General features: G+C 36.7%; 2 long non-coding RNA genes across 4 annotated transcripts in view; one reads left to right on the forward strand and one right to left on the reverse strand.

The window, feature by feature from the left end:
• LOC105482505 (uncharacterized) overlaps positions 1-13,988 on the forward strand; it is a 170,746-nt gene that overhangs the window by 131,008 nt on the left and 25,750 nt on the right. For all 3 annotated transcript variants that reach the window (XR_011624003.1, XR_987671.3, XR_011624004.1), the window contains one exon: positions 10,389-10,491. This is a non-coding gene — a long non-coding RNA (uncharacterized lncRNA). The remainder of the gene's footprint in view (positions 1-10,388; positions 10,492-13,988) is intronic.
• Positions 1-13,988, reverse strand: part of LOC105482507 (uncharacterized) — a 166,039-nt gene that overhangs the window by 87,088 nt on the left and 64,963 nt on the right. The window lies entirely within an intron of this gene.

Below are 13,988 nucleotides of genomic sequence, written 5' to 3' on the forward strand. Positions count from 1 at the left end.
TAAAAACAAGACCCAACCATATCTTGTCTACAAGATACCCACTTTCAATATAAAGACACACATAGATTAAAAGTAAATCGATGGAGAAAGATATACCATGCTACACACACACACACACACACACACACACACACACACACACACACCAGAACAGACTTCAAAGCAAGGAGAGTTATCAGAGATAAAGAGAAGCATTACATTATAATAAAGCAGTCTATGCTACAAGAAGACATAACAATTCTTAATGTGACAACAGACAGTTGAATTGTGTGAAGCAAAATCTCATACAGCTGCAAGAAGGAAAAGGTGAACTCACTATTATAGTTGGAGACATCAACACCCCCATAAGAAACAGAGAAATCCAGCAGGCAGAAAGGCAGCAAGGATATATTTGAATTCAACAATACCATCAATTAGCTGGATATAATCAACTTCTATAGACTACTTCATGCAACAACAGCAGAAAATACATTTTTCTCAAGCTCACATAGAGCATTTACCAAGGTAGACCACATTGTGGGCCATAAAACATACCTTAACACATTTTTAAAAATAAAAATCATTTAAGTTCTGCTTTCAGACTAAAATAGACTTAAACTAGAAATTACTGAAAAAATAAATGAAAAATCCCCAAATACATGAAGATTAAACAACATACTTCTAAATAACACATGAATTAAATAGGAAATCTCAAGACACATTTAAAAATATTTTGAACTAAATGAAAATGGAAAATACAAATTGAAATTTGTGGGATGTACAAAAGCAAAGCTTACAGGGAAATGTATAGCATTGAATGCATACATTAGAAAAGAAGAAAAATCTAAAATCAACAATATAAGTTTCTACCTTAGCAAACTAGAAAAGGAAAGCTAATGAAATCCAAAGGAACAAGAAGGAAAGCAATAATAAAAATTAAAGCAGAAATCGTGAAATAAAAAACCTGAAATCAATAGGGTAAAGCAACAAAACCCAAAGCTGTTTCTTTGAGAAGATCAAAAAAATTAATAATCCTCTTTCATGCCTAATATGCAAAAAGAGAAAGGATATAAATTACATCAGAAATGAAACAGAGAACAATACTACAGATCCAATAAATATTAAAAGGATAATAAAGAAATAGTATAAATATCTCTATGCTCTCAAGTTTGGCAATCTAAATGAAGTGAATCAATTCCCTGAAAGATACAATTTGCCAAAAATTCCACAAGAAGTAACAGACAATCTGAATTAGCTTCTATCTATTAAAAATTTTAGTTTCTAATTTTAAAATTTCTAAAACACAAAGCATCAGACCCAGATGCATTCACTGGTAAATTCTACCACACATTTAAGGAAGAAATCATTTCAATTCTCTACAATCTCCTTTAGAGAATAGCAGCAGAGGCAATACTTCCTAACTCATTTTATGAGGCAAGAGTAACCCTAATACTAAAACCAGGAAAAGGTGTTAAAAGGAAGGAAAACTACAAACCGATATCTCTCATGAACATAGATGTAAAAATTCTCAAAAATAAAACACTAGCAAATCAAATCCAACAATGTATAAAAAGAAATACATTACCACCAAGTGAGATTTATCCCAGGTATTCAAGACTAGATAAACATTTAAAAATCAATCAATATATTCTATCACATTAACATTATAAAAAAGAAAAATCACATGATCATATCAATAGATGCAGAAAAAAGAATTAAAAAATGATAAATTTTTTAAAAAATCTACGAAACCTATAGCTAACATCTTAATTAATGATGAGAAACCTGAAGCTTTTCCAATGATTTGTAGATTAGGAGGAAGGCAAGGATGCCTTCTCTCACCATTACTTTTGAGCATCATATTGGAAGTACTAGCTAATGCAATAACACAAGAAAAGAAAATAAAAAGTATACAGACAGGAAAGGAAAATAAAACTGTTTTGTTTGCAGATGACATAATCATTTATGAAGATAATCTTTAAAAACTGATGAAACAAAAACACTATTACACAATTACGGCAAAGTTGTAGGATATAAGATTCATAAACAAAAGTCAATTACTTTCGCATATACCAGAAATGAACAAGTGAAATTCTAGATCTAAAACACTATGCCATTTACATTAGCATCCTCCAAAATAAAATAGTTAATTATAAATCTAATAATATATGTATAAGATCTATATGTGGAAAACAATGAAACTCTGATCAATGAAATCAAGAAAGAACTAAATAAATGGAGAGCTATTCCATGTTCATAGTTAGGAAGACTCAGTATTTTCAAGATGTCAGTTACTCCCAAATTCATGCATAGATTCAATGCAATCCTAATAAAAATTCCAACAACTTATTTTGTAGATATAAACAAAATGATGCTAATGTTTTTACGGAGAAGCAAAAACCCATAATTGCTGATGCAAAATTGAAGAAGAAGAACAAAGTTTGAGAACTGATACTACATGGCTTCAGGACTTGCTATGAAGCTATAGAACCCAAGATAATGTCATATTGGTTAAAGAATAAAGAAATAGATCAACGGAAAAGAATTGAGAGCCCAGATAGACCCACATAAAGACAGGCAACTGATAGTCTTTCAGTGAATGTTGCTAGAACTGGAGAGCCACATGCAAAACAGTGAACTAGACAAAGACCACACACACTTTACAAATATTAACTTGAAATAGATCATAGACCTAAGTGAAAAAAAGAAAAACTATAAAACTCCTAAAAGATAACATCAAAGAAAATATAAAAGACTTTGTGTATGGTAACAACTTTTTGAATAAAACACCAGTCACAAATAATGAGATAAAAATTGATAAGCTACACTTAAAAAAAACCCAAAAATTCTGATTTGTTAAATACAATGACAAGAGAATAAGAAGACAAGTCACAGACTTGGAGAAAATATTTGCAAAAAGACACATTTCATAAAGGACTGTTATATAGTCCTATTAGTACTATTATATAGGTCTTTATCACATGAGTCTTTTTGCAAATACTTTTATATCAAAATAATATAATATATAAAATAATATATATCAATAATATTTATATATATCAATATTTATATCTATATTTATATTTATATATCAATATTTATATCTATATATTTTTATATATACCAATAATATTTATATCTATTAAAATTTGAGTTTCTAATTTTAAAATTTCTAAAACACAAAGCATCAGGCCCAAAATGCAAGTATTTTGATATATTACTTATATATATCAAATATATTAAAAACTTGAAAACTCAACAATAAATAAGCTGATTTAAACAATAAACCAAAGACTGCAACACACATCTGACCAAAGAAGACATACAGGTGACAAATAAGCATATGAAAATATGTTCCACTTCCTATGTCATCAGGAAAATACAAATTAAAACAATAATGAGATAGCAATATACACCTATTAGAATGGCCAAAATCCGTAACACTGACAACACCAAATGCTGACGAGAATGTAGAACAACAGGTACTGTCAATCATTGCTGGTGGAAATACAAAATGGTACTGCAACTTTGGAAAACAGAAGTTTCTTACCAAACATATTCTTACCATATGATCTAGCAATCACTCTCCTTGGTATTTACTTAAAGGGGTTAAAAACGTATGTCCACACATAAGCTTGTGGACTAAACTGGTACTCTAGGTGTTTACAGCAGTTTTATTCATGGTTACCAAAACTTGGAAGTGACCAAAATGTCCTTTAGTAGGTGAATGGATAAACTGTGGTACATCCAGACCATGGAATATTATTCATTGTTAAAAAGCAATTAGTTATCAAGCCATGAAAAGGCATAGAGGAAACTTAAATGCATATAATCAAGTGAAAGAAGACAACGTGAAAAGGATACATACTTATTATTCCAATTATATGACATTTTGGAAAAGGCAAAGCTATAGGGACAGTAAAAAGATCAGTGGTTGCCATGAGTTAGGGAGGGAGGCATGAATAGACAGAACACACAATATTTTTAGGGGATTGAAACTATTCTATATGATACTATAATGGTGGATACATGTCATTATATGTTTCTTCAAACCCATAGAGTATATTATGGTAAACTGTGAACTCTGGGCATAAGTGATGTGTCAACGTAGGCTTATTAATTCTAACTAATGTACCACTCAGAAGGGGGATGTTGATAATAAGGCAGACTATGCATGTGTGGGGGCAAGGGTCATATGGAAAATCTCTGTACATTCCTAATTTTGTGATGTGTAGTTATAATCTTCTAAAATAGTCTTTAAATTAGTAATTTGATTAAAGAATGAGTTAATTGTAATGAGGGTTGGAGGTGGGTGGGTGGAAGGGAGAAGAGAGGAGGAAGGAAGGAAGGGAGGAAGGGACTGTGTCCCCTTTTATCATAAAAAGTGTAGGGCAAGTAGATGCTTCTATAGCAGAGAATGACTTTGGGCTCATGAATTATGTGCTCCATTATGGTTGGCTCAGTAAAGATCCCTTGCAAGATGGAAAAATATTTAAACCTTGGTCCTCCTTGTGAAATACCAGAGAGTGAAAGAACAAATTCAAAAAGATGTATATTTTCCTTTTCTGAAACATTCAGCAATTTCCAAAATATTTGCAAACATTTAGCTTTAATCTGTAGTATAAGCATACTACTACCCGCTTAGGGATTAGAAGCAAAAGTATTTATTATGCACTGAACACGGCATCTGGAATATATGATAGAAGAGACTTAATAAATGTGGATTATTGACCTCTTCTCTTTATTTCTCAGAAATGTAAGTGAACACTACACAGGACTTTTGAGGAGCAGAATTTTGAAGATATCTTAATACCTTATTATACTTTTCCCTCAGGCACTGAAGAAGTGCAGGATGAAGCCAATTCTTTCGATCTGAAAAGCAAAATCAGATCCCTATATTTTTTAAGTTGGGATGTGTAATCTGGTGCTTCTGGGTTGTTCTTATCTAGGATCGTGATGACCTGTTACAAGTGTGCTTTAGCAACCTTGAAAATGGATAACATCAAAATGCAATTTATTATACAAAAATGGCATGAAACAATGCATCTTTCAAACATGCTCTGAAATGCTCATCATGATGGTGTCACAAAGATTAACAGTAAATTACAAAATAAGTACATGATAGCATAGCAGTGCATTGTTAAACGAAAATGAGCAGGGGAGAGAATGAAAACATAATAGGCATCTTCTTTCTGAATTTCTTATTGCCAAATCTTAAATGAAACAAGAGGCATAATCACAAGTAGATTAGGAGCACAGCCCAGAAATTGTTGAGGACAACGTGCTTTTAAAGGGCGAAGGTCATGTCACCTTCTCCATTTTGGCCTCTATTACACTTATGAAGAAAAAGGTAAGTGTGTTTCTAGTTAATAGAGTAGCCCACAAAATCAATATAGAGAAATAGTAAATACATAGTGCAAATGTTACTTGAAGGAGATACTATCAAGGAAAAGACACTTTCAGCAAAAGAGAGGCCTTTAGAAGCAATTTTGTTCAACTGTATTTTTTTTATTATTATTATTATACTTTAAGTTCTAGGGTACATGTGCATAATGTACAGGTTTGTTACATACGTATACTTGTGCCATGTTGCTGTGCTGCACCCATCAACTCGTCAGCACCCATCAACTCGTCATTTACATCAGGTATCAACTGTATTTTCATTGGTGAGGAAAAATGAAGTCCTGAGATGTAAAGGACATAGAGTGTGGTGTTGTTGCTTCAGCCTCTAATTGAACCCAGGGCCTGTAAGCTGTTAGTGCTTCTCTTACCTTTTACATCCTATTGGATCTAAGAGTGTGAATTGAAAGGATTTAAGTGTAGCTACAATTTCCTTTCTAGAATAGGGCCCGTAGAAAGTCAGGTGGACTTTACAAAATAAGTGAAAGGCAATTTTCAGCAATGAAAAGGTTTTGATTCTAAACTGTCTCTATTTAATAATCTGTAATTCTGCTTACACAGAAAAGAATGTCAGAAGAGAATTAGAGATGAGTTTTTTATATGGGGCTTAAGTGGATGTGGTCTGATAGAAAACAATCATTTTATTTTCTAATTAAGTTTATACAATTTGGCAACCATATCCATTTCCCAAAAAGAATTTCCTGTGGATTCTACAAACTGGAAGTCAGAAATAATACTGCTCAAAAGTTTCTCCTTCCTTTCCCAACTCCAGTTTAAATTTGTCTTCTTGACATGAAAATCCAAGCAAAGCTTTGCCCAAGCCTGTAAAAGCTTTATATGAGGTTCCAGGGAAAAACAAGACAAAATAATACAAACAGCAACTCTGACAGCAGAGACCAGAGCTCTGCTCTCTGTGATTTTCCTGGCTGTTTAGTAAAGGTCTTGATGCCTGGTGATGAATAGACTGCATGTGTACAGTAAAAGATAAAAATGATCTCCATTGGCCCTTTCCCAGCTACAGATGCCATTGCCTTGACCTTAAGCATCTTATTCCAGCCCCAGTTTGCTGAAATGCTCCAAGGCAAAATACTGTGTCACTCTGCCTCAGTGTGGCGAGCGGCTCCTGGGCCTGGGAATGTGCTCATATTTGGTGATGTCTTCCTGCGTCACTAAAGCAATCAGATGGATCCAAATTGAAAAGACAATAAGGGCTGAACAAAAGCCGAGAGGGCAGACAGATGGGTAATAATCCCCTCTTCTATCATTCGTGTCTATAGAGAATTATTCAGCAAAATTGAACTCTGATGAACAGAGCCCAAGATAGCTTTATGCAATGAAAATTATGGGATTCTTCCTTTCTATTTGCTTCTGTGCTCTGAGAGAAATGGTAAAATGATATTCTTATTCATGGTAATAGAAAAAAAGGATCTACTGATGTTTGTCACAGTCAGCAGTGTGATACCAGAGAGTGAGAACTTTATTCAGCCAGGCTCCCTTTATCATGAATCAGGATGTATATGGGAGATCTGCCGACACCTCTGTCAGTTCCCAGGGCCTCTGATCTGGGATAGATAACGCTTGGGGAAGGAAATGGAACATCTGCTCTTCTAAGTTGACTCTGGAAATCAAGAGAGCCAAATGGATAATAACCTTTCATTCAGTAAGTTTTGAAATAAATCAGTCAAGTATGATTTGAAAACCTGTAGCGACAGACTTGGGAAAAGGAAGTCCCCCGTATCTAAGGATGTGGAGGCTAGAAAGTGGGGAGGTATTTGCTAAAATGAGAAGTTCATTGGTGACTTTCATATTTTATGTGGCCCCCTTCATCCCAACTACATGCCTCTGAAAGGGTGTTACAGGCACTGTGGGTACCAGTGGCAGTACCTCTGGTGAGGCATAAATCTAGTACTGCTTACCACTGCAGAGGTATCTCTAACCAAATGCTACTGCAGTAAGTTTGGTGGCCCTGTTTTCCCCTGAAACATAGCAGAAGACATCTTTTAAGCTTAGGTTCCGAGTTATCGTGGTCTGTGTTTCCACCAAGGGAGGGTGAGTAACAAGCCACTTATGACAGATATCTATCAACCAGATAATCTAGAAGAAATTCTTTCAGACTAGATGAGTAATATCTTTACCTTTGCTTTGGGACTGCTGTTCAACAGAGGTTTAAAAAGGGTAACTGGGATGATGTCTTATTTTATCCCATGTCTGAAAAAAATTCTGTTTCTTATCAAGGATTTTATTAAAAATAACAGCAGTTATTACTTCTTGAGTTTTTGAGTTATTAAGGATACATACTGATTGAATATTTTGAATATTCCTTATCTGAAATGCTTGGGACCAGACGTGTTTTGGATTTGTACTTTTATTCATATTTTGGAATATTTGTAGATATATATCTTGAGGAAAGGATGTAAGTCTAAACACAAAATTAATTTATGGATTTTTATACTTTCTACACATAGCCTGAAGATAATTTTATACAATATTTGTATTAATTTTGTGCCTGAAACAAAGTTGTGTTGAGTACTTATGTGTAGAATTTTCCACTGTGGTATCATGTCAGCACTTAAATACTATTGGATTTGGGAGCATTTCATCAGATTTTTGGATTCTCAGCCTGTATACATGTGTATGTTTATGTGTACACACACACACACACACACACAGTTACAGATTAAGTGACTTGTTTAAGATAATGCAAGTAGTGAACTTTGGGACCCAGGGCTGCCTGATTCCATATCTCAAGGTCCTTGTACTAAAACCAAGCTAGCTTATCTCCGGCACTCAGTTGCAATTGACTCTACATTGCCTTCTACTCTTACCTTCACATTTCCTTTACCATGTTGTAAGCTCCCTCAAAGGCAGAAGCTATATCCTATATTTGTCACTCCCATAGAGCCAGAGCCTAGCAAGTCATTACCAGACTTCATGTGATGAACGCCTGTTCCATACCTAGAGTGATTATTTGTCAATGTTATGAGACCTCAAGCCTTCATCGGGTTTGAAAGATAAGGTGGAAATAGTCACTCACAGATTACTGAGGTCCTTGCATGCCATATGGGGCTGAGAAAGCTGCTCATTGCATATCCATATGTGCCCTACATTTTCCAGCCCTCAGCTGCATTTGGGACACAACAGTGTTGAGGAATGGACTGTGAGCAGAAATGACATATGTCACATCTAGGTCATGGCAACTAAGAATCAATTTCCCTTCTCCATTCTTCTCTTCACACACAGGGTGACATGAGGTAGTAGTATCACAAGATAAACCCAGCCTGAATTTCTCAGTGATCAAATAGATGAGAACTCTTTCATCAGACTTTGCTAGAGAAAAAAATACACTTTTCTCTCCAAACCATTGAGATTTGGGGGTTTATATGTTGCTGCCACAAACCCTGTCCTTTTCTTGTCAATATGCCATGCCATGAAGTTTAGACTTTTAAATATTAACTAACGCGGCTCATTAGAAGCTTTTATGCAAGGCAGCAGCAATCTAAAGTATCTTAACTATCAAATTAGGTCTTTTTAAGTCATACCTTCATATTTTCTTTCCTTCTAGCATTTTCCAGGGTCTTTGACTTTTCACTTATTCATTCAACAATTGATTGTTAATTATGTTATCTGACTACTACTGTGTGTCTGGTGTGGGACATTGAGGTCATTTAATTATTTGTTAAATATTGAAGTATATCATGTACCAGACACAGTTCTAGTGCTTGTCAAATATTTAATCTAGAAATCCTGGAAGGCACTATCATCACCCTCATTTTATATATTAAGGAAACTGGGTCACAGAGAAATTAAGGAACTTGCTCAAGGTGATACAGCTGGTAGTGGAAAATACTGAAACTTGAAAATAGCTAGACTTGGTTCCAGCACCTAAGCTCTTAACCAAAAAGCTATACTGATGATAGTGTTACAATTGAATCAATGCAGGGGATGGAATCCTAACAGATCATCATGGCCAACCTGGTCCTTGCCCATGGGCCTTACTGAAGCTGCTGCTTCCCTCCTATTTTATCACAAACATCAGCTTGGTTTTAAGACCAGGAAGTTCTCAGGAAAATGCTGAGAGAACTCTCAGGGAATTCATCCCATCTCTACATTCCTTTAATATCTTCTTTTTTTTTTTTTTTTTTGAGACGGAGTCTCACTCTGTCCCCCTTGCTGGAGTGCAGTGACCGGATCTCAGCTCACTGCAAGCTCCGCCTCCCGGGTTCAGGCCATTCTCCTGCCTCAGCCTCCTGAGTAGCTGGGACTACAGGCGCCCGCCACCTCGCCCGGCTAGTTTTTTTGTATTTTTTAGTAGAGACGGGGTTTCACTGTGTTAGCCAGGATGGTCTCGATCTCCTGACCTCGTGATCCACCCGTCTCGGCCTCCCAAAGTGCTGGGATTACAGGCTTGAGCCACCGCGCCCGGCCGCACTTTAATATCTTCTTTACATTTCATCAAGCCACTGCTTATCCCATATATTTATTTAGTTAGTTATGTACAAGGTTTATTCATATTAGCCTACAGCATTTACTTCACAACATGAATATGCAGAGTGAATATTTTACAGATGATGTAAATGAAGAATGAGGAAACTAATTAATACAAGTTAAGCCATAATCTACTGCTAAAATTTAAGCACTTTTGAATATTTCTGTCTACCCTACCCTATAAATGGCAGGGTAGACAATACAGAGCAGTAAATATATTTTTTTCTGCCTATGAAACCTAACTATATAACACTTTCAGTGAGTGTTACTTAATATCTTGTGGTGTTGTTTCAACTGTGGAGGGATCTTTTCCTGTTCTAGTACTGAGAAAATAATAATAGAGGGCATATATTGAGCATTTACTGTGAGTTAGGCAGTTGCTATGGACTGAATGCTTCTTTCTCAAAATTTATGTATTGAAGCCCTAATTCCCAATATGACGACATTAGGAGGTGGGGCTTTCAGGAGGTAATTAGGTCATGAGGATGGAGCCCTCATTAATGGGACTCCTGTCTCTTAAACAGATATGAGAGAGAGGATCTTTCTCTTTCTCTACCACGTAAGAATCCAGCAAGAAGGCACCCATCTGCAAACCTGGAAGCAGGTCTTCACAAGGAACCAAATCAGGCAAGTGTTAGTTTGTTCTCACACTGCTATAAAGAAATCTTTAGACTGGGTAATTTATAAAGAAAAGAGGTTTAATTGGCTCCTGGTTCTGGAGGTTGCACAGGAAGTACAGTTGTTTCTGCTTCTAGGGAGGCCTCAGGAACTTTCCAATCATGGTGGAAGGCAAAGGGGAAGCAGGCCTGTTTTACACAGCTGGAGCAGGAGCAAGAGAGAAGGAGGGGCATGCTACACCATTTTAAACAACCAGATCTTGTGAGAACTCTATCATGAGAAACAGCACTAGGTGGATGGTGCTAAACCAGTCATGAGAAACCACCCACCGCCATGATCCAATTACCTCCCACCAGGCCCCTCCTCCAACACTGGGGATTACAATTCAGCATGAGATTTGCATGGGGACACAGATCCAAACCATGTCAAGCTAGTAGCTTGATCTTAGATTTCCCTGCCTTGAAAATGGAAAATAAATGTGGTTTATGCCACCCTGTCTATGGTATTTGTTATAGCAGCCTGAACTAGGACAGCAGTCTTGTAAGGACTTTATGTATAAAAATGTATTTAATCTTCATGATAGCTTGATGAGTCATATTCAATCAGTTTTCATTATTTACAGTATTTATGTTCTGTTCAAACATTGAATTGGACTGCTGCTCCTAGAAAAAATAAACGGTCAGGTTCCTTTGAGCCCCTGGTGACAGCATTTTCATCAGCTGAACAATATACAACCCTGTTTTATGTGTGCTTGTATTTAAAGACACCTCATGTAATATATAATGTTGTTTTATTTACATTGAACTCATGGCCAACAGCACCATAGCTCCTGCCTGAATAAAACTTACCTAACACATGTATTTTCTCCATAAAACACACCACAGCCTTCTTGCACACAGAAACACTAGACAGACAGCACTTTGGCACTACACTTAGGGCCATTTTAGGAGGCGAAATCACCAACAGTAATGCACAAAAATGTGAAAACGTGGCATCACCTAGACTGTGGAAAGGATATGTGTTTACAGCATGTGAGCTGAAACCAGAAAGCAGAGAATCACCTTGTTTGACCTCAGCTGGGAGCATGTATATCAGGTGAACAAAATTTTTCACAGCTCTATGCATGTCTTCAAATAACCATGAAAGTGCCGCAAGTATTGATTTTGGAGTTATAAATAAATTGTAGTGAGCAGACAAATTTGCAAATATGAAATCTGTGAATAACGAGTGTTAAAGATGAAATATTTGTGCCTTAAATTGATAGGTAGGTCCCCTATCCCACAGTGTGAATGTGTTTGGAGATGGGGTGTGTAAGGAAATGATTAATGTTAAATAAAGTCATAAGTGTGGGGTCCTGATCAGATAGGACTAATTTCCTTATAAGGAAGAGACACTGGAGAGTTTTCTCTTTCTGTACCTCATGCTCTGAAGAAAGGCCATGTAAGGACACAGTGAGAAGGTGGCCATCTGTAAGACACAAAAAGAGCCCTCACCTAAAGCCGAACTAGCCAAATTGGACTTCCCAGCCTCCAGAATTTTGAAAAAATACATTTCTGTTGTTTAAGCCACACAGTCTAGTATTTTGTTATGGTGGCCCTGAGCAGACTAAAACAGTAAGTACTGGTTGTACTATTGTAATTCCACTTTAAGAATAAGGAAACTTGGGCACAGGGATATGTAACTAATACGTGACTTTCCTATCTACTGCTTAATGGACCCAGTTTCAAACCCATGCAGTCTGATTCCAGATGACATATTTGAAGTGCTGGAACACTATGCTAGACTGCCTCCTTGAACTAGACCACATGATGAGGCTGCCCTTCCCTTTTACTCTAAATTGGTCTGTGAAATCATCAGGTTGAGCTCTGAAGCACACCTCTTCCTTTCCTGACAAAGCAGATTCTCTTTGTATCTCTCAGACTCCTCGATAGCTCAAGATATAAAAAGAGAACACCAACATGACACATTCTTTTTTAAAGCTGAACACCACTTCTCCCAGCTGCCAGCCAGCAGAGAGTCAATCTTCTCCTGGAAATTTCCTCTCCTTGACCATGTTGTATCCATTAACCAGGGAGAAAGTTTTCCCACTGCACTGACCATATTACTGCATTGTCATAATTGAAACCATTAGGTTACATTCTTTCCATATGTGAGAGTGTAGCCAATGCACTTCACTTGGTGATACTTCAGTTCCTTGGTTCTTAATGTGTTTTGGGTAATGGACCACTCTAATAATTTGAGGAAAGTTATGGACATACTGCCCCAGGAAAAAAAAAATGCACAGGCAAAGTGATATAGGAGCTTTTGCATAAATTTCAGGGACCCAAGGACCAACAGAAGCCCACTCTCCCTTCTGAAAGCCCTTGCTCTAGTAATACCATTTCATTTACACAGAAAGGGTAACAGCTCTATCTACAATCTATATAGTGGTGACGACAGCAAATGGAAAATCTAGGTTGGAAGACTTGGCATTTATGTGAAGCTGTGTTTCTGGCTATTGCAGAATCTCTTGTTACACTGTATCATGCTTATCTTCATCATGCATTTCAATACTTCATCTTTATTCCCACAGTCCCTTAGCTGTTTCCAAGCCCTTCTCACTAAGAAACAGGGGCAAAGCACAACATGTACTTGAAAAGAAAGAAATGCTCTGCTTCCCTTTAGAGGGGCATTGGTTTCTGAACCTTGGGAAATGGGTGATGTTACCACACAGCCAGCCAAAGTTTCCAATGGCAACTGAAAGCAGAATAGCAAGAAACCAGTTCAACAGCTGACACCAAAATGCTTTTCCATATGTAAAGCTGTCTTAAACCCACAAGAGACACTGAGAATAAACTTTGTGCTTTCTTTTCTTTTTTGCTTAATACCAAATGGGTCAGGGAGAAGCCCTGGACGCTTTTAAAAATGTACTTATAATTTTGAATCCAAGCTGTGCAAGTACCCATTGGAGACAACTGTTCTCTCATGGCCTGCTTTGAATAAACAATCACAGCTCTGTGTGATATTACTTCTTAACCAGATTCTAGCATTGAGCTGTTGGCTCGCCATGGTTACTTGCATTTTAAACCAGTGGCTCCTTTTCCTTCCCGTTGGCTAAGATTTCTGCCTGCTTGGCAATGGCTCCCTCTCATTTGAACTTTTGCCCTCTTTTAATCTCCACCAAATTTTAGTCTAAAAGAACCTTTCATGGGCACCTTTTGTTACTCTGAGTTTCTTTCTCGTGTGAGAACCAGCTTAGGGAGCTGCTTACTGGAAAACACTCAAGGGCCTGTCTTCCTCCTCTGTGAAGCCAGCAGTGACAGGCTGTTTTGTGTATGTACTTTTCTCCCCCACTTTTTTTTTTTTTTAAATTAAGGAAGCACAAGATGCAAGCTGTTTGCTGAAAACAAAATGTTTGCTTTCAAAAGCAAGGGAACACACACATATTTGCATATGTCCGTGTGGCTCCACTATTGTCTGACTCCAGGGCCACTCCTCTTTATTTCTCCAGCATATAGCTCTTTCAA

The sequence above is a fragment of the Macaca nemestrina genome, chromosome 5 (assembly GCF_043159975.1).
Source record: "Macaca nemestrina isolate mMacNem1 chromosome 5, mMacNem.hap1, whole genome shotgun sequence".
Taxonomy (NCBI): Eukaryota; Metazoa; Chordata; class Mammalia; order Primates; family Cercopithecidae; genus Macaca; species Macaca nemestrina.